Raw genomic sequence first — 22011 nt, forward strand, 5'->3', positions numbered from 1 at the left:
CAAGGCCTGACTTACTTATAAGTATATAGTACATGGGGTAATCAGGGTATGTAAGAAGGAATGTTCAATCAGGGATGCAGCACTATTTGTGCCACCCTTCATGTGCCAAGGTACAAAATGTCTCCCACCCTGCCACTGCAGACTGGAAGGGCAGAGTTTTCACTACCAGATAAACTTTGCTCTTGAAACCAATGGCAAAGCCACCCTATCCCTTGAAGCTCTGCAAAGAGGTCTTTGTAGGACCCCAAGATCTCTGAACAGAGACACCCCCCTCACCCATACACCAAGGCTCAATGAACTTCACCCCCTGTCGACTACACAGCATCAAGAGCATACTTGAGGATCTTTCGCCTGCATCCCACAGCATCAGGACCACTCCAATTTTAGGGTTGAGCCAAAGCGCTCTGTCCCTGGTGTAATCTCTCTGGGGGCTTTTAACTACACCCATCGGTTTACTTGGTTCGTTGGCTTGCCTTTTACAATGCGCTTGATTTCATTAGTGAAATTACTGCACGTCATGCCTTTTCTAATGTTTAGCACTCCGCGAGCGCACCAACCAACAACTGAAAACATACGAGGCTACATGTTTTCCGTATGGTTTCTGGACTACTTTTCCTCTTTATTTTGCAGGCAGCGCGATCTCGCTGGTTCTCTTTATTTCGCAGGAAGCGCGATCTCACTGGGCACTAGTTGTGCTCTTTGCATGAGATCTATCCTGTTACATTGCTTATTGCACTTTTGCCGGTTACATGGCTTATTGTACTTTTGCCGATTACATGGATAATTGCACTTTTGTCGATGTTTCACTGCAAGCGAACTTCTGTTTCCTTTTTTGTGTCCCTGTCACGCTTCATTGGGGCCCTGGGCTTGCTTATGTGAAACTATTTTACTTTTTATTAGTTTATGTGGACAGAAAAGTCTGGATAGGAGTTTAAAACGGGAATAGCTCTAACTCAAGCAAACGTGAGTCCCGTTGCATTGCAAGTGCTTGTATTGCATTGTGATCGCATTTATGAGAAGGAGCAGAAGCGCTTTGCATGGTGCTGCATTTCAGTGGAACTTTGGAGCACTCTCTCTGTATTAGGTTAGTCATTAATGGCGCTCTTGGCGGCAGGAACTCACCTTCTCGTCTCACTACTTCCGCATACTTGGAAAGGGCTGAATACCGTTTTTATCGAGGTGATTCACCCGCACACCACCCCTCCATCCGCCATTGCTACCCAGGCCCTCGCTCTCGGTATCCAGCCTCACAGAAGAAGTTTACAATACTCTAACTGCGAGACCCTTTGCATTGCAAATGCTTGCTGTCTATGGTGGTCATCCTGTAAAGTTTGGATCTTGCTCCATAATTGCGCTGGTGGCCAGCTAACTGTCCAAAGCATCTGTTCTGGCCCTCTAAGGCCTCTATCCTGTCGAACTTGGTCACCCAACTCAAGCCAGAGTTGTCAAACTAACTTTTATAACATTTTCAAAAGTTTCCAAACTTTTTTTTTGGGCCAATGCTTGTTTTTGGTTCATATAAAAGTTATTTATTATTTCTAAAATCTTTATCTCTGGAACCCTCTGGTGGATTGCGATGATTAATGTTTCTAAAAATGTATTTAAAAAGTTGCTCTATTTTTAAGAAATTGGTGTCCTGTTTCTTTTATGTCATGTGACTGTCTTGTTCTGTTGGCTGGTACTGTTAAACGCTTTACACAATGGGCCAGATGTATCAAGCGATTTTGCATTCACAAATGGTGCGAATTGCAAAATTTGTCCGTTTGCGAATGCAAAAATGCCTTTCAGAATGTATGAAAGGCATCTGCAGTGCAATTTTAAGGAATCGCTAAAATAGCGATTCCTTAAAATTGCAACCCCATTTAGAGAATCACAAATTGTGATTCTCTAAATAGGAAATCGCAAATAAGGAATCCTTATTTGCGATTTCTTAAGCACATGTATCAAGCATTTCCTAAATGCGAATTGGGCATTTAGGAAATGCAATTACCACCAACAAAAGTTTGGTGGTAACCATGTGCAAATTTAAAAAATGCATTTTAAAAATTGACATGTAGCGCACACATGCCCCTAAAGCATGTGTGTGCTTCACATGTCTGTAAAAATATTTTTGGGGTGCAGCAGAGGGGGCCTTAGGCCCCCAGCACCCTGTGATTTGCATTTCCGAAATTTCTAATTCCTAACTGGAATTCGCAATTTAGGAAATGCAAAACCATTTGCAGCAGGCCCATAGGTGCAAATGGAGTTGGATTCTCTATTTGCGATTCGGTAATAGCATTTGCGAATTTTAAGAAATCGCTATTACCGAATCGCAAAAATCATACATACCATTTTGCATTTCTTAAATAGCGATTTCTTAAAATTCGCTATTTAAGAAATGCAATTTGGTTTTTTGATACATCTGGCCCATTGTTCCTTACCTAAGCTTTACTGCTCGCATCCACAGCTACAAAGGATTGAGCTTAAGGGTAGGTAAACATACCTGACTTGGCCCAAGACAGTATTTGTAAGTGTACTGCACGCTAGTGTGTCCCAGATATACCATATAATATGCCTAAATGCTCACAGTCATGACGAGGAAGTAGAAATAAACACCTGCAGCACTATGTGGTGTGTGCCGACACCTCTTTTGAAATGGATAAGGAAGGTTTTGATACTGAATTACAGAGGGAGGTGAACCTCGATGTTGCTGTGCTCTGTCTCTAACCAGATGCTTCTGCAAATTCACTGCTCTGTTGAAGTTTGGATCTGATATCCAGGAAATCCCCTATTAGGCATAAACAAGGCAGAGTTAGAGGGTCACAGCCTGAGAGCCAGAAGACAGTTAGTACTGCAGCAAGCTACCCAGTCAGTGCAGGAAGTGTGGGAGGAGATGTTATTGCATTGTTAGATTTGAAGTTATTGACACTCCAGTTATGTTGGCAATTTTTGGTTCAATTAAGTATGGGTAGCACTAGATCGGTGTCTCATATGACTTTCTTTGTTTCCCTCTGATCTTCACCCATACACTTAAGTTATCCAGTACTAACAACTCTCCATATATGTACCATCTAGGTTACCAAATGGCTTGATCATCATAAGAATATTATCTCTCTTTTCACCTCTTAGACTATATAATGACAATTCCCTGTTACCATCTACAATGTTCCTATTGTCATCCTCATTTCTGCCTTTTTAAATTTACAGCTTTGAGAAAGTCAATGTGATGAAGCAATTGTTGACTGTTTTTGGATGTACTACTGTTTCACAGGAATAAACGTCAATCTACTACAATAACGTGTGTGGAATTCAAATTTACTTCTCCACTTGGACTAACACTTCTGGACCACATTGGTGTGCCCTAGTTTATATTGACAAGTATGGGTAAGGGAGCAGGCGGCTACAAAACTATTTAATGAAGTTTTAAATGATACTTCAGGTGTTGCACGTGGGCTAGCAAATAAAAAGGCTGATGCTAAATCACTTCTACAGATGCTCCCTAAGCTTAAAAATTATTCAGCAATTTACTTTAGAAATAGTGGGAAAGTGTGTCTCTAAGATGATACTTGTAAGTGGGAAAAGTTCCAACGGGGATGAGAATAATGATTACACCGGGCTGTGAAAATGTAAATCTGGCAATTGTGGAGAGAATGGGTGGAGTATAATACAGAGGCACCAACACAAATTAATGAGATTTTAGTAATTTAGGACAACAGTGACATGGATGAACATTGGGAACAGATAAAAGATCTGAATAAGGAGATAGCTAGGCATGCAGATAAGGAGATGGTAACAAAATTCAAATTGAGAATGAGAGAAAGATTGGCAAAATTAAATAATCTATTACACTTAAGAAATCACAAATGTTCCAAAGGGACAGGCAAGAGACTACAATGAAGGACAAATATAAACATTTGCAAGAAAATCTGACAACATAAGAAGGAACTGTAGAAAAGAATGCAATGGGAATAAACAAGAGAGCACATTGATTTGAGCTCAGACATCATCTCTGAATTAGGAAATAAAGGAGATAACAACAGTTGAGCTCGGTCCACCAGCATTTTGGTTTTTTTGTTTTTCCTGGATGGACAGATGTTCCAAACAAAGAGCCAGGAGGGAGTAGGAAGAACCAAAGGCGCAACAGGATGGGGAGGGTGAAAAGAAGAGACATTAGAGGAGAGTGTGGCAAACAAGACAAGGAACAGCAGAAAATAACATCTAAATAGATAGTAATTAATGACAAATGAAGAAAATGACTGCAGAAAAACTCCATTTGGGTTGTATTACTGCCCAGAAATGTCATTAAATTATGTACAGACTAGAATACATGTTTACAAATTCACAAGGAAACTGAAATTGTTCAAAGTCTTTGAAATGAAAGGTGTTAAATGCGGGAGTAGTTCTCTGAAACATGCTTGTAGTGAATATGATCATTTGCTCATAGATGACATTGATGTATTAGGTGCCCTACATACTTTGAGAGAATTTAGGATAATCTTAGAGGAAGATATCAAGGGACAAGAGTGATTAAAACCCTAGTTTTTTATGTAAATCTTGATGATGCAGGCAGATCCTTCAGGCTGCCCCACAAATTAATTCCCTAAATGGCTTTTGATTTTGCTGACATGTTATCAGAATGAATGACAAAGACATTACAACAACTAAGTAAAGCAAGTACAAAATTGAGAGTGAGAAGGGAAAAATCCCATAGAGAGTATTAAAGTATAATCAAATCACTTTTGGGGAGAAATGATTGCATTATTAAAGTGTCTAATGAAGGGGACAATGTACTGTGGCCCAAAGAATGTAGGGCCAGATGTAGCAAACGATTGCGACTCGCAAACGGGCCGAATCGCAATTTGCAACAGTGCAAAATCGGAAATGGGATGCAAAAAGCCCATTTCCAACTCGCAAAAAGCGATGGGACCCGTTTGCGAGTCGCATCCGGTGCGACCCCATTTTGCGACCCGCAAATTGCAAGTCGCAATTTGCGAGTCGCAACCCATATGCAATTGCAACTCGCAAATTGCGACTAGTCGCAAAAAGCCCAGTTTGCATGTCCCATTTACCACTAACTCAGAGCAGGTGGTAACCATTACCAAAGTATAAAAGGGGACCCAGAAGGCATCTGGGTTACTCAAGATGACGGAGATATACCTGATAGCAGTGAGGAGGAGAGTCTACGCAGCCCAGCAGAGGAGGAGGAGGGACCACAGACAGGAGAAGATATATAGAACCAGGCAGACTCTTTTTCAGCAAACTGAAGAGGAGATCTATGACAAATACCGCCTTAGCAGCGCTAGAACACAAGACTCTGCGTGGCTGCGCCATCCCTACGCATGTGCAAGTACTATGCGCACTGCACCTCTTGGCCTCAGGGAGCTATCAGGGGGTCATTGCCGTGGCAGGTGGGGTATCCCAAAGTGCAGTGTCAAGGTTCCTCAGGGCATTCCTAGATGCCTTAGTCACGCACATGTCTCACTTCATATACTTACCAAGGAATAAGGCAGAAATTAACAGCACCAAGCTGGACTTTTACCGCATTGCCCACTTTCCTCATGTCATAGGGTGTGTAGATGGGACACACATTCAAATATGCCCCCCTGCTAATCTGGCACACATTTTCCGCAACAGGAAGTGTACCCACTCACTCAACATACAGGTTGTTTGTGATGCCCATTATGTCATCACGGACATCGTAGCTAAGTTTCCTGGCAGGACCCATGACTCATACATTTTTAGGCATAGTGGGATACATCAACGCCTGGAACGTGGGGAATTTGGAGACGGTTACCTCCTAGGTAGAGCCACAGACACTTGCAGACATACACACAGGTCACTGTGCACGACAATCTGGACTTCCTAACCGTGTACTTTTGTGCCCAACAGGTGACAGTGCATATGCTCTCAGGCCTTGGATCATGACTCCGTTTTTAACACCCAGAACTGAATCAGAGAGGCAATACAACAGTGCGCATAAGAGGACCAGGAACCTGATCGAGCGCACCTTCGGACTGCTGAAGGCAAGATTCAGATGCCTCCACCGCAGTGGAGGCGCCCTCCAATACACCCCCATTACCGCTTTCAAAATTGTGGTCGCATGCGCCATCCTCCACAACATAGCCACCCGACGTGGGCTACCTCTCACCCCTGCAGACCCAGATCCTGATGATGAAGAGCAAGAACAACCACATCGCCATCATAGGGATAGGAGTCTAGCTAATCAAGGCAGACTGAGACGGGACCACATTGCAACGCAATATTTTGGACGGTACGTGTCAACTTCCACCATACTCACCTATTAACCATTTGTTAAGTGGAACAAAAATAACTGTTTTATTAATGTCATGAAGAAACTATATACAAGTTGAAATTGTCCATGGGCAGGAAAATGCCAACCAGTCATGTGGCACATTAACGCCATGTGCCACATTAATCTGTCCTGGCTGTTATCTATGATCTCCTGCCCCTCCTGCCAGCCTGGCTGGTCCCTGCTGCGTCCATGGTGCTGTGCCTACCACTCCTCAGCACCCTACTGTCAGTGGCAGAGACACTGCTCACTGTTGAGCCCTCCTCCCAGGTGTATTTGTTAACTTCCTGGCTGTGATGTCATCATCATGTGCCAGGAAGTGTTTCCAGAGTGTTCTGGTATGCTTTCTGGAGTGTTCTGCTGCACCTGCAAGCAATTTTGAAGGTAATCGCAATTTGCGACACCCACTCGCTAAATGCGAGTTCGTTTTTTGCACACTCGCAAACAGCGACCTCGCAAACTGCGGACTCGCACACAGCGTTGCGAGTCCGGCTGCGAGTCGCAAAATTGGATCGCTTTTGTTTCTGACATTCCAATTTGCGACTCGCATTTTGCAAGTCGCATCAACTCGCAAAATGCGAGTCGCAATTTTTATTTTTGCTACATCTGGCCCGTAATTCTTGAGATATTGGATAAAGAGTACTATGAGAAGATCACTAGAACATTAACTTATTGCAAAATCAAATTAGCACAAGAATCAAGCAACTTGGGGGGAAGGAGAATTGTAAAGTTATGAGGAAAATCTGTTTTTGAGGGTGGAGCATTCACAGTCACCTGTCTTCTATTTCATACCTAAAATTCATAAAACCCAAACCAAACCACCTGAAAGATCCATTATACAAGCATAAGGTAGTCTTTTGTAAGGTACATCCAAATATATATTTAGGGCTTTGGTACATAGCTTGCCCTCCTACCTGAAGGATACCACTGATTCCTTAAAAATAACATTTGATATTTCCTGTGAACTGGACTTTTTTCTTATGAATTTAGAAGGCTCATTGCTCTATACTAGTATAAAGCATCAGAATGGGTAACGAGCATCTAGACACTATATGAGATCACAACCCATGAAACTTTATAATCACATCTTGATGCTTTTAGAAATGATGGAATTCTGGCAGCAAGAAATTATCTTTGTTTTCAACAGTGAATGGTCTAAACAAAAACCCAGGACTGCTTTGGTATAGGTACCTGTTTAGCCCCTAGCCATGCTAATTTGTATATCGACTGGTGGGAGGAAGAGGTGTTCCATAGCACTGAAATGGAACATTGGACAAGATATACAGTCCTGTGGTTGAGGTTTATTGATGATTTGTTTAATATGTGGAGGGGCTCTAAAGCCTCTGTGAAATATTTGCAGGCATGATCAATAAGATGACCTCGATCTACACCTCACATAGGGAATAGTTGTCTTCCATGTTGAGATAATGATAGCGGAGAATGTAATCTGAACAAATATATAACTAGGAAACTTACATCTGGCAACAACCTATTACATGAAAGCAGTTTTTGCCATAGCGCTCTTAAAAAGAGTATTGCCTATGGGACATTGTTACATATCAAAAGAATTGTAGTATTGAAAGAGATTACGTGACAGCATCAGATGATGTTATTCAGAGATTTAGAGAGAGGGGATACAGGGAAGATACCCTTAATAGAGCATTAAAAATGGTAGTAAACATCAAAAGGGAGGATTTACTGTACAAGACACCCTCGAAGAATCTGAAGACAGGATGTGACTGCCTGAGATTCATTACAATATACAGTGCACAACACAATTCAGTTAGAAAGATTCTACACTAATATTTGCCCTTTCTAAAAAAAAAATGCCATCACAGGAAGTGAAATCAGTGAGACAAAGCATGATTTTCAAAATACCAACATCCACGGCAAAGTAAGAAAGGAAGATGTCTAGGCAAAACAATGTTCCTTTAAATGCACCAAGATTAAAATGTGCAGAAATGGAGTCAATTAAAATTTAAAACCACTTGAGAATTCCTGAACCATTACCACAAAACCACTTAAAGAACAGTATACCTGCAAGGCAGAATATGTGGTACATATGCTTAGCTGCCCTTGCCCCAAAATATATAGGCAGTGCTACGTTACAGGCACATAAGAAGATATTACAACATCTGAGAGCCATAGAAAATAAAGCTAAAACCTATCCTGTAGCAAGACATTTTTGGAACCACCATGATGCAAATTCACTCAACTCAAGTGTGATAGATGTGTCACCCAACACCATGAGTGGTGGAGACAGGGAAAAGGCCTAGAGAAAATATATACTTGAGCTGGACACCAAGGAACCTTTTGGTTTAAATACAGATTAAAAAATGTATGTTCATTTGTGAGAATTGTACACAGGGCACGGTTACTTATAACAGAACTTGCTGATAGGTGTTTGTATAGAAAGTGGAGTTGTCTTTAAGTGTTTGGGTTTTGATTGTGTTCCAGAACTACTTTAAGTACAGAAAACTCTCATTGATGGGATTATTGCAGAGGAAGAGAGAACCATACAGATAGAATTGAATTGGTTATGTCTTATTATGTCTGAACAAATATACTGATTGTATTACGGTCTTTGGAAATAAGTATTAATATGTGAAAAATGAATATGTTTAAAGGGAAATCGTTTGTAAATGTAAGAGGAAACAATGGTTAAGGTAAATTAATTTAACTGTAATATATTCTAAGTATTATGTACTATCCTCATTTAAATGACATGGATTTCTATCAAAAGGGTCATTTATACATCGAGTAATGGCTGCCAGAACGGAGTAAGCAAGGTTTCAGTGAAACGTACGATACCGGTTATTTTAAGTACGCATTTAATACTATGATTCATGGGTGACTGGCAATGTCCAACATGAAGACAGGTATGCACCTCAGGAACTGATGCAGACACCTTTATTGGCTGGGCTTGGACACACCAGACAGGATACCACTGATTCTCCAGAAGAAACTACTTACTATATAGACAACACATACCTCGGCATTTCCCCATCTTGTACTGGAACATCTTTGTAGGAAGCGCTATTTCCCCAAAACGTCTATTTCAGACATTCCAAAGAGCTCTTTCTCAACTCCAGAAAGCTCTTTATAATCATGTCCATTTTAACACAATATGCCTATTACTTGCCTCTGATATTTTGGAAAAGAGGCTTTGATTGTAGCTGGCTTATGTATGTATGCACCCATATTTTATTGGTCATTTATTGTGCTGCAACTGTGATAAGAATGTTTCTCAGGTGTCGTATGTCATACCTCTTTGATCCTAACCTCTTGCACATCAGCAATACTTACACTTTGCATGTCCTCATTGGTATGATGCCATTTATACCTGAATGTCTTTCGTAAAAAATGTGTGCTCGCTTTACATTGTGGTGAAGAATTGCTGTGCTGTCATTCAAACTGAATTGACAACTAACTGAATGCACTCTTGTGATGTGTTTTGCTATTTTTTTATCTTGGCATTTTAATATTTTATAACATGCTTTTCTCTACACAAAGGCTGTGTTCGAGTTTCAGCATTTCAATTTTACACATTTGCTTTTTTTCCTTATGTTAATCAATTTAGTGATTGGTATTATTTGTGTGCATTATAAGGAATTTCTGAGTGACATTTGTTTGTTGTGTGGTTCCATTTAATAATGGATAACTGTGACTTTGAACAAGATGAGTAGATGTGTGTATTTTCTGTATGAATCGGGCTTCCTCCTGCCGGACGCACTTACCAGTGGGTGTGGCTGGGGACTTCCAAATGCCTTCTTGTACTGCTTTTGTTTTTCATTTTTGCTTGCCCTTTAGAAATTTCTTATTTTTCACATCGGAAGTAAAAGTGTGGTGAACACATGAAATTATGTATTCAGAGCATAATATTATGCACATAGCACCGTGACTACTGGTGTGTGTACATCTTCAAAAATATTTAACTTGACCTATGTTGTCGGTTTACACCATGCCTAACATTAGAAAATGAAACGTGGATTCTTTTTACGTGGTCCAGTGTGATTATAGGTGTGCCACGTTTGCATTGCAATCAGTATATCTCAGGTAGTGCAAAGAGAGAAAGTTTATAGTCCTAATGAGTACATCAAGGGCTGGAGGCTAAGGGAAGTGCGGGAGCTCCCGTCATGCTCTGCTCCTAGGACCTATGGAGCAGTGCAATGACGGCAGGATGCGCTGCCGGATCAGCCTTGTCGCGCTGAGAAAGAAAAAGACCGCAGCATTGCCCTGCGCCCTCCTGCTGCTACCAGACAACGCTCGGAGGATCGAGGGAATCGCCAGTGTTTTGGCAGCAACTTTAAAAAAAAAAAAAAGAGGAACCGAAATCGAGCGCCCAACGAGCAGCATGAAGTGGCGCTGGAGAATAGATTCCTCCCTCCACCCCCCTCGATACAGGAGTCATCGGTAGGCCCGGCTCTGAGCTCTTGACATGCCGGGCCCAGCAGACGCCGGCATAAGAAAGGAGAAAAAAAAAAGAAAAAGGACACAGAGGAGCCGCTAGCTCCTATTGACTCGTGGCTTCTTCTGCAGTGAAGTTCTTTCTCCCTACAGCCATCAAGGAGATGGTGAGGAAGCAAAACAAGGTGTTTTTTGCTAGCACTATCTACAGTTGATCAGCTATGTGTTAAGGGGAGGTATCGGTAGTTCTAAAGGGAAAGGAGAAAAAAAAAACTGCATCGACACGAGCCTTATTTAATATGGGAGGCACGTTAATAGCGGTTAATTAACTTTGGTTCTGCATTGAATTAAGGCTTAAAAAATTAAGGTAAAATCCCCAGTAACAGGGGAGGGGAGGGTTTGTAAAGGTTCACCTCTGCTTCATGCTCTTCTTTTGACCTCCGTCCACCCTCGCCTCTCGGCCTCTGTTCAGCGATATCAAATTTGTCTTCACTGCTTTGGTCCCCTCTATAATAAAACGCATGGCGCGAGATACAGGGTCTAAATCTCGGACAATGGGCAAATTCCAGAAAGGACCCAAATATAAGACCCTGACCCCAGCTTAAGTAGGCTTAGGCAAAGCTCCAGCCAACAATATCCGACAGGCCCTTTAAGGGAATCTTCACTGACTTTGAATCATTCTCCTTCCTCTTCAGGTCCCGCTTCCATGCCAGAGCTCAATATTGGAGAGTTTTTGGAGCTGTCTGCCTGGTGCTTAATACGATCCAAGGAGCCAATTCTTCAATCACACTCTCAATCCTCCTCTACCCTTCTGACAAATGCAGCCACTGAGTCTTCTTCTGCAATACTTATTTCGACGACATCAGGCAATCTTTCTCCAAACCGTCTTTCAACTCCTCCCCAACTTACTGCGGAACAATTTGAGAACCCCCCAATAGCAATTTGAAAGGTGCACTGAGATCAAGTATGAAGGGGGCAAAAGAAGGAGGGGTGGAGAGGAGAACTCTCTCAAACAGTGGAATCCAATTAAACATTGGCGAACCCTCTGTTGTGGCTCCAAATTCAGGGCCAGGAGGACTAAGTGCAGAAGGCTCCGCAGTATCGGGAGTCAATTTCAATATAAATACTGAATCGCAACCCCTTGGCTCCTTTCCAGACACCCTATCTCTAGCCTATATGGTAAGTGGGACTAAGGGTTCTTCAACAATGGAGGAGTTAATGGGACAGATCTTGGTGGAACTTCATGCTACAAAACTCTCCCAGGAAGAGAGATACTCGTAGAGAGACAAAAGACCAGTTTACTCACCTGAACACTCATCTAACTCCGTCCTCTCGAGTCTCACAAGTGGAATAAAGGGTCTCAGACTGGGAGGATGCAGGGACTCGAAGAGAATCAACAACGTCTTGGATTCAATCTGAACTGGAAGATCTTCAGTTAAAACTGGACAAAGCAGAGAACAGGTCCCGGCATTCCAATCTCAGATTCGTAGGAGTCCCAGAAGGGATGGAAACAGCCTCGTTGTTGGCTAACATTGTCTCAGAACTCATCTATAAAACTGTTTTCCCAGAGAGGGAGAAAACGGGAGGGGATCTCACTATCATGCGGGCTCACAGGGTACCCTTCACCCATCAAGTCAAATCCAAATTCCCATGCACCATTCTGGTCAACTTTGGAGATTTTCGAATCAAGGAGCAAATTCTCTCACAAGCCAGGAAAGTGAGGGAGTTTAAGTTAGATGATCAGTGTTCGGATTGTATTTTTTCAGACATGGCAGCGGCAACTGCACAGTGGTGCCGTGAATTTGTTGGCTTGATAGACAGTTTCAAAGGTCTGGGGGCACGGGCCGGGATTGTGCAACTTGTCAAACTTAAAGTTCTACATAAGGGCCAGGTGAAAGTTTTTCAGAATGTCCAGGAGGCAACTAACTTTTTGGAACTCTTAAAAAAGCAAGGAGGGGGTATGGCTTAAGAGGATGGTGGCATGAATATACATTAGCCACATGATATTGTATTCAATTGTCTTTTGTGTAAGTGGAACTGTTACTGAGAAACTTTTTTTTTTCTTTTTTTTGCTGGTTGATGGGAATATTATCTAGTAGAAGTCAATAGGCGATGGCGAGGTGATTGACTACTGTTCGGAGAAGTGCTGTCACACTGATCTTTAGTAGTAGGTCTTCAAGGTGCATTGACACTGCACCCCCAAATTGGGTTCAGGGGGGTGGGTGAAGGGGCAGGGGGTGGATCATTGATCAGTGGGTTCATGACGGGTAGGACCCACCTGGGTGGAGGGGGTTTGGGTAGGAGGGGGAGTCAGGATAGGGCAGGGGACTGATTGGGGAGGTTTGAGGGGGGGATACGGGGTCAGGGGGGTGGTGCACAGGGTGGAGTTGGATCAAAAAGAAAAGGCAGGTGGAAAAGAAACAGTTATATTTGCCTTCCGAGGTCAAGGGTTAGCAGAGTCAGAACTAAAAATCCAGGTCGTGATCAGCCAACTTCAATATTTATATGAAGAGCAAATACAAGACAAAAGTTTAGTCAAATTAGCAGTACTAGTACAATGATGCATGGCAGCGAGGGCTGGTACACTGAGAAAAGATTTAAGGTAAGAGTAGTTTCCTGTAATTTAAATGGGGCCAACAACAATGTGAAATTTCGAGCTGTACTTAATTGGCTGGAATCAGCACAGGCGCAAGTGGTCCTTTTACAAGAAATGCATTTGAAGGCAAACGCTCAGATACCTAGACTTCCAGCATGTATTACTCATTCCTTTTATGCATCAGCAGATGCTGCGGTACGGGGGTTGCAGTTTTGTTTTCTAGAAAATTTGTAGGGAAAATAAATAATATCGTACGCGACCTTCAGGCGAGATGGATTATAGTCACGGCCATATTGGCAGGCAAAGAGGTTCACTTTGTAAGCTACTATGACGCGATAGAAGATGATATTAAGCCATTGCAGTCACGATATACACACCTCTCTTTTCTCCAAGGCTATCTGGTAATAGGAGGGGACTTTAATACTATACCAAACACCTTGTGGGACACATCACGGAAGAATAAAGTACAGAATAAAACTAAAACCTCTCAGTTGCCCGCAAAACTGATGTTAGATCTAGCCTTAGTAGATGTGTGGCGATCCGACCACCGCTATGCTAAAGAATTTACATGTTATTCCAAAAGGTTCAATATGGCATCAAGAATTGATTATATCCTAGTTTCATTCGCATTAGAATGGCAGCAAACAGGGATACTCGCAAACTCTTTTTCGAATCATTCTGTTCCATGGGTTGAGCTTAATGATTTTAAGGACTCTGGTAAACAGAAGAATCGCTCAAAATGGTGTCTAGATAGATCACTTCTGACCGACGAAGACTGGGTAGCTAATGTTAAAATATCAGTTATGAAGTTTTTAGCAATAAATAAAGGGTCTGCCCCTCTTTTTTTATATTTGGGGGCTCACTAAAGCCTTCATACGGGGGAGGCAATCTCCTTTAAGGCATACGTAGGTAAAATTGCCCACGAAAAAAGTGCAATACTGCAAAATGAGCTAGAACAAGCATTAAAAAGAAATCGATTACTCTCCAACCCAGAGACAGCATTAAGGTTGGGAAGGGCTCTAACCAAATTAAGGGATTTTGTTCTGTCAAGAGAGATACTAAATAGACACACTAGTTTTCAACAACAATATGAAGAAAGGTAGATTCCATGCCTGGTCAATAAAGAAGCAATCTAGTAATAACATGATAAAAGCTATTTTTGATGAACAGCAGGCCCGAATGGTCACACACCCCAAAGAGATTGAAAGAGTATTCCTTTCACATTATCGTAAATTATATATAGGAAAGACGGAAGTAGATAACTCACAAATTACACAAAACTTGGATACAGTAACTTTACCAAGATTAGACCCAGCAGCACAGAGTAAATTAATATCACCAATTCCAATTCAGTAAGTTATTAAAATAATAAGGTGAAGCTCCAGCCTAGCCGGCCTCCTGGCAGAAATGTAAAAAGTTCTAGAAGAACAAATTGTCGAAATATTACTAGACTTATTTGATGCAATATTGGGAGGAGAGGAAATTCCTTCCAAATTTTCAAGAGCAATAGGGGTTAGCTTAATCAAAAAAGACAAGCCGCCAGAGTATCCCGGTTCATATCGTCCAATCAGCCTATTAAACCAGGACTATAAATTATTTACCAAAAGTTTGGCAGTTCGCACAGCTCAGGTGGTGCAAGCATTTGAACATGAGGACCAGTTTGGATTCATACCGGGTAGACTATTGTCCACTAATACAAATTGTTTAGTACAGGCAATAGACTATTTATCACATAGTTCCCATCCAGCGGCAATCATAATGCTTGATGCCGAAAAGGCATTCGATTCAGTTCAATGGCAAGTGTTATTCTTGGTGGTCGCAAAGTTTGGATTTCCAGCTAAATATATTCAGACACTCTATATCGGGGCCCAAGCCAAAGTTTCAGTCAATACTCAAATAGTAGGGTCAGTACAAATTTCACGTGGTACGCGACAGGGCTGACCCCTTTCTCCAGTGTTGTTTGCACTCTTTATAGAGCCTCTTGCTGCTGCAATTCAACAAGACTCATACATTCAGGCATCATTGCCTTTGGACCCCAAAGTAAAGCTATTTGCGGGTGATGTCATCTTGTATCTTCGAGCACATCAGTACAATATCGATAGAACGTTTGCAAAAATCAAGGCCTTTTCAGAGTTAGGAGGGTATAAAATTAACCAATCCAAATCAGAGGCCTTGTTGTATAACGTTGAGACATCGATCCTGCTGAAAGATAGCTGGGTTGTATTTCCTTTGTCTCACCCTATTAGATATTTAGGTATCTACGTGTCCGGGAGCCCGGCTAATCTGTTCCAGTTGAATCATATGAATGTTCTCAAAGAGTTTCAAGGACTACTTTTTAAGTGGCAAGAAACAACGATGACCATTATAGGAAGGACAGCACTAGTTAAAATGATTATCCTGCCCCTATTACTTTTTGTGTTTCCAAGTGTAATCCTGAGAGTACCTAAAACATTTTTTGAGAAGTTAGACGCATTAATCAGACAATTCATATGGAATTATAAGAAACCTCACCTTCGGCTGGCTAAGTTAACCTTGGCAGTGGAAGATGGGGGACTAGCTCTTCCCAATATTACAACTTATTATGAAGCAGTTCTATTGGATTGGGCGTCAAGAGCAGCACAAAAACCAAAACTCAATTTCTATCTTAATCAGATGATGACAGAAATCAATATTAATCTTACACACTTCCTAAAATTCCCTCGCCTATCAAAAAGGGCTAGATATAAATTATCAAGTATGATTCAGTTTGTCATATTACAGATTCGGGCTAAGTATCAAATCGATAAGACTTATTTGGCGCTGTGAGTAAGGGACGTTTGGATGTTGGGAGTAGAAATAAGCCATAGAAACTTTCAGCAATGGGAAGGGTTTGGATTCAAGACTTTAGAGGATCACTTCAAAACTTGGGCGCAGTGTGTAATGTGCGCAAACAATATTCCAGAACACTTAAAATTCTCATATTGCCAAATGCAGCATGCCCTACACGCAACGAGACAACCACCGAATAGCGTTAATGAAGCCATTGCTCAGGCTTTCTACGATAATCAAATAGGTATCGGCAAATTGTATAAACTACTTCAGGATGCAGGGTCAGTTACCACGACTTCCAAACATTTGATCCAAATAGCAAATATGAGAGGATGTATGATAGAGATACAACACTGGAGAAAGCATAACGAGATGTCATATAAAGCACTTAGAGGGGCAAATTTTAAGAGGATCCCTTTTTTCTCTAAATGGTTGCTTTATTATACTCCTGTTAGGTTAAGAGAAATGCACCCAGAGACATCAGGTCAATGTCCACGTTGTCAAACATTTCAGGGGGATTGGCTACATATGTGTTTCTCATGTCCATTTCTGGCAAATAACTAGGAGCAGATCTTACAGAGGTTGAGCTCTTGGATTGCCTATGAAAATGTTTACAGGGATAGGCTACAGGGCTTGGGTGGTTATAGGTGGTTGGCTGCAGGGCCTACCCTAGCCCAGTGGTGGCACTTTGGGGCATAACACAAAGCACAAATCTTCTCACTTCTTCCAGGCAAAAGATATTTGTGGGTACTATAATAGCTTTATCACTTATTCTTCAGGCATAGAAATCTCGAGTTTCTCCGACCTACGCATTATGGGAAGCGAAAATGGAGTCTACTAGGGTTAAAGAAAAGCTGTATGCCCAATGGATAGGAGCAGTGGAAAGATATCAAGGGATATGGGCAAAAATTAATATTCGTCGGTAGATCAGGTGGGGAGGGGGCAGACAAGGGAGTAGGTCTGAGAATTTATTCATGGACATTGTGCTCTAAGGCTCTGTTGTAAAGTTGGATGAATTTATGCAATGTTAATACCACCTGCTGAATAAAAAGATTAATTGTATTTTTTTCAAAAGAGTACATCAAGGGCTGTATATCTATATACACACTGAAAATCAAGGGTTGCAGAGGTGTTGTAGTTAGGGAATTGAATTAAAAAACCCAGAAATTCTCTTAAAAAACAATGGTTATAGGGGCGTTATAGTTAGGCTCACATTTTAGATGTACCAAACCATAGAAATTCACCTATTATAGTTAGCGTTATCTCAAGTAACCATAACTTGAGCCCTCAGGTAATTATAACTTGCATCCTGCCATGCACAGTTTTTTCATCAAAACTGTACTGCAAATATTACATTGATATTATCAATGATGTTATCAAAGATGTCGTGAGTGCTGTAATTTGTGGGGTAATTCACAGTGCATGGTGAGGGACGAATTCAGTGAATTTCTAGTTTTTTTTTTTTTCACGTGTAGTATTTTTCATTACTATTAGTTAAACAAACCACTGCCCCACACGGCCAAACCCCATAGCCACCCAACCTTGCGCTGTACGCAGCCTTTGACCATTTTTGGTGGAGTTGTTCACAGGGCCTGGCCTGTGGTCTGTCCCTGCGGCTGACCCCCTTAACTACCCAACCCTGAGAGAAAGAGAAAGTGAGAGATTGAGACAGAGAGCGATTTAGGCTTTACTTAGAATGAGTTATTTCTGGACAAATGGAAAAGAAAATTGTTTTTGTCAATTGAAAAGAGAGAGATTACATTTCAGTATAAACCTTAAGCCTTTGAGAAAGTGAAGTGTTTGCTCTGCCTTGGCGGGAGCTGTCACAACTCCCACCAAGGCACAGCAAAAACTCCTATGTTCCAGTGGTGGGGACCCCAGACATTGCAGGAGCTGGCCCTGGGGGGTGGCAGACCCGATTGGCTTCACTAGGGGTGGTCCGCACATCCTCCTTCCGACATAAAGTAGCCTTCTGGAGGTGGTAGTCCCCAAGGCTGCGTCAGGCATAATGTGTGAAAGAGGGACGTTCTGACACATGGAGGCCTAAAAAAAAGTGCAGTGAAATTTGCAACATTTCACTGCACCATTTTGTCAGTCATTTTTAACTTCTGCCCAAGGCAGGCATTAAACTGACTCACCCATAGTAAGCTATGGGCCTCCTGTGCTTTGCTGCACTATCGTCAACATTTTGGACTCTAGTGCAGCAAAGCGGCAAAATTGTGTAAAAAAATGTTGACTCTATTGTGCTAACAACTGCCATGGTGCACCATATTATAAATACAGCAAAACCATGGTGTCGTTAGGTAAGTGGCACATCAGGACCGATGAGCCACTTTCTTGTAAATCTGTCCCTTCATTTTCTGTTTTATTGCAATTTTATACTGCGCAGACTTGACCTAAAGGTGTTGGAGTGCTTTAGATGAGCGTCAGGTACAATACACAAGGATAGATTCATTTTGGTTTTAGGCATGGGGAGATTAAGTGGTCACAGGATGTTGAGCCGATGCCGAAACTCAAACCTGGTTCCACTGTAGCAGAGTCTGCAGCTGTGACCATAACATCACATCCTCTGCCCTAGCAATAACAAATAATCAAGTGATCAACTGGATAAAAAAAACATAAAGATAGAAATAATTTAAAAGTGCTTTGTAGTTATTTGAGAAATCGGAAAATATGTCTCAATTTTTGTTTTTTTATAGCACTTACCATAATTTCTATAAGAATAATATCTTCACATTTTTGTAATTTCTAAAGGAAATGGTTTAGGTATTACAGTTTTGGTTACATCAAGATGACATCATGCATGCCACACTTTTGTAATTAATATAGAATGATAGCAATCTAGTTGTTCATTAGAATATTTTGGGGAGGAGGAGGTCAGGGGCAACAAGTTGAACACACTGGGTAGGCAGGAGTGGCAGGGGCAGCATAATGGACTATGGAGGGAAGGGGAAAAGGGGGTAGAGGCAACAAACCAACCCTATAGGACTGGCAATAGAGGCTGTGGTAGTATAGCAGACCATTGAGAGCAGAAGGAAGAGGCAGTGGCAGTACAACCATATATGCCAACAGATCCAATTCAGGCAGGAGACTTCTCATGTTTTTAAGCATAGAGGGGATTTATTTTAACTATCTCATGTCTAAAATATCCTCTTTTTCAATGTAAGTCAAGGGGGCAAATCAATTTCCCAGGTTTTCAAAATCTTCGGCTTACCAAGTTCAAAGTGTTGGCAAGTATGGTACATTGGATCACAGAGAGCATGAAGAATGGGGTAGAGACACGTAGTCAGATAACAGAGGGCAGGAGGGAGATAGGGCAAGTGTCAGGGGTTGCAGCAGCACAATACGCCGCACAGGGCTAGCAGGACAGCAATGCAGCAAAATGGACCATGAAGTGGAATAGGAAGGGGCAGGGCCATGCACATATACAACAGAGAGTAGAGGGGAAAGAGGCATGGCCAAAATCTGACTATATTGGACAGACAGGAGGGAAAGTTGCAGCAAAACGGTCCATAAAGGACGGGAGGCAGCATGCAATGGCAGCAGATTGGACCATGTGGGGCAGGAGGGAGAAGGGCTGGTCGTTGACTCAGACTATGGAATGTAGGGAGGAGGTGGATGTAGCAGTAAGCTAACTGTACAGAGCAGTGGCATAACAATGGACACCCACGGCTGTAATGAGGGAGCAGGGGCCTGGACTTGGACAATAAATGGCAATGATGACGGGGTGGGAGCAGCAAGCTTAGGGGAGGGCTTGCACAATTACCAGCCAGGCCCTGCATCCAACTCCCCCACCATGCAATGCAATGGATATCATACTTAACGTTAAAAAAACAGAGAAATTCACTGAACAAAAACCAAAGGTTACAAGGGAGTTACAGGTAGGAAATAGAGTTTAAAAAAAACCTTAGAAATTCACTGAAAAACCAAATGTTACAGGGGCGTTATTGTTAGGTTTAGAACTTACAGGCACAAAGCCATAGAACTTCAAATGATATTGTTAGAGTTACTTCAAGTAACTATAAACTGTGCTCTAAGGTGACTATAACACTCACCTCTGCTATGCACTGCTAATTACCCCAAATATTAAATCACTTATGACATCTTCCATAACATCATTGATATTATCGCTGCAATATTTGCAATAAAATTACTGATGAGAAAACTATGCATAGCAAGGGCACAAGTTATAGTTACCTTAGGGTCTGAGTTATAGTTACTTGAAATAACTATAACTATAACTGCTGAATTTCTATGGTTTCCTACAAGTAAATGCAGAACATAATTATAACGTCCCTGTAACCTTTGACGTTTACAGTAAATATGCTATTTGCCAAAATGTGTAGGCCAGGTTTTCTTTGTGGCACCGCCCACTTTACACTTTATTGACTGAAACAATAAATCCCTTTTGAAAAGCAACTAGTCATATTGGATTTGTGCAGTCTCTCAGAATTGCCCGAAAAACAGTGTGTAGGTATCTCCTGAGGCACCCTTTCTTGGGAGATAGCGTTTTTGCTTTCATTTGGTGGAAGCTGTGACAGATTTGACCAAGCAAGAGCAAAAACTAACTCCATTTCCAGCAAGTGGTCGCTGGAAGCTGAGTTTTTATCTGTTTCCCTGCCTGCTGCAATGTGGGCAGAGAAACAGAAGAAAGATTGCTCCAGTATGTCGGAGCAATGCTGGCTCCCACAGGAGTTGGAAAAGTAGCTGGGACCGCGGGGTCTTTAAGCTTCCCCGCAGTTCCTGTCATTATAAACTGGGTTCCCTGGGTGGGACAAGGGCACCCAGGTGGATGTGGACTGGTTCAGGAGGACAAACAATGAAGTGGGAGCCCCCTCCCAATTTTAAATATGTTTTTGTCCCCAGGGAGTTTTTTGTTTAATCCCTAATGGCCCTGGACCTGGTCCACCCGGGGGCTACACTGAAAACTGAAAGTGGAGGAGAACGCACTTGTTTTTTTTTTTACTATGGATTAGAATATCTGCAGTGATTTTGCAGCAGTTTAAAAAAATAAATGCTGTTGTGCCCTGACTGGATCCCAGGTGGAACCCAGCTCCAAAGCTATGGGGTTAGGGTATTCCTACCCTGCCCCCTTTACTTTTCTTTGAAAAGGGTGTGCATGGGTCATGGTTCACTGCATAATGGGGTTTTGGCTGCAGGACCTGGCCAACACCAAACCTTGCCACAAACGGGAAAGGGCTGTGTGTGATGTGGGGTGCTTATACACGTAGGGCACAGGCCCTGGCCTGTAACCTGGTTCCATGGCCAACCCCAATTGTGCATGGCCAAAGGGCATGCATAGATCTGGGTTGGGTGCCCATAGGGGGTAGACTGCAGGACCAGGCACTGTGACCAACCCCGTCACACACAGCCACACGTAGTGTGTGGTGTGGGGGAAGGTGTTTACAGGGATAGGCCACAGGGCTTGGGTGGTTATAGGTGGTTGGCTGCAGGGCCTACCCAAAGGCCAGGCCCTACGGCTAGCCCCACCGCATATGGAACTAGCAGTGTCTAGTGTTGAGTTGGCTATACTAAGCCTACAAACCCTAGTCAAAATTTCCTTTACAAAAACTATGGGGGTCATTACAACATTGGCAGTAAAAGGTGGTTACCGCCGTGCAGAAGACCGCCAATACACCGCCGCCGCGGCAGTATTCCGCCACAGCTATTATGACACACATCTTGGAATCCGCCAAAATTCAGACACCCACACAACACCGCCACACAAAAGGTCAGTGATAAACTGGCAGAAACAAATCCTCCACCTCCACTCCAACAGAAACACGCCCATGCTATTACGACCCACGAATCCACGCGGCGGTCTTTCAACCGCGGTATTCCATTGGCGGTACACACCGCCGCGCTCAAAATACACACACATCTCCAAAACACCGCTACATTGGACAATTAC

This window comes from Pleurodeles waltl, chromosome 9 (genome assembly GCF_031143425.1).
Source record: "Pleurodeles waltl isolate 20211129_DDA chromosome 9, aPleWal1.hap1.20221129, whole genome shotgun sequence".
NCBI lineage: Eukaryota > Metazoa > Chordata > Amphibia > Caudata > Salamandridae > Pleurodeles > Pleurodeles waltl.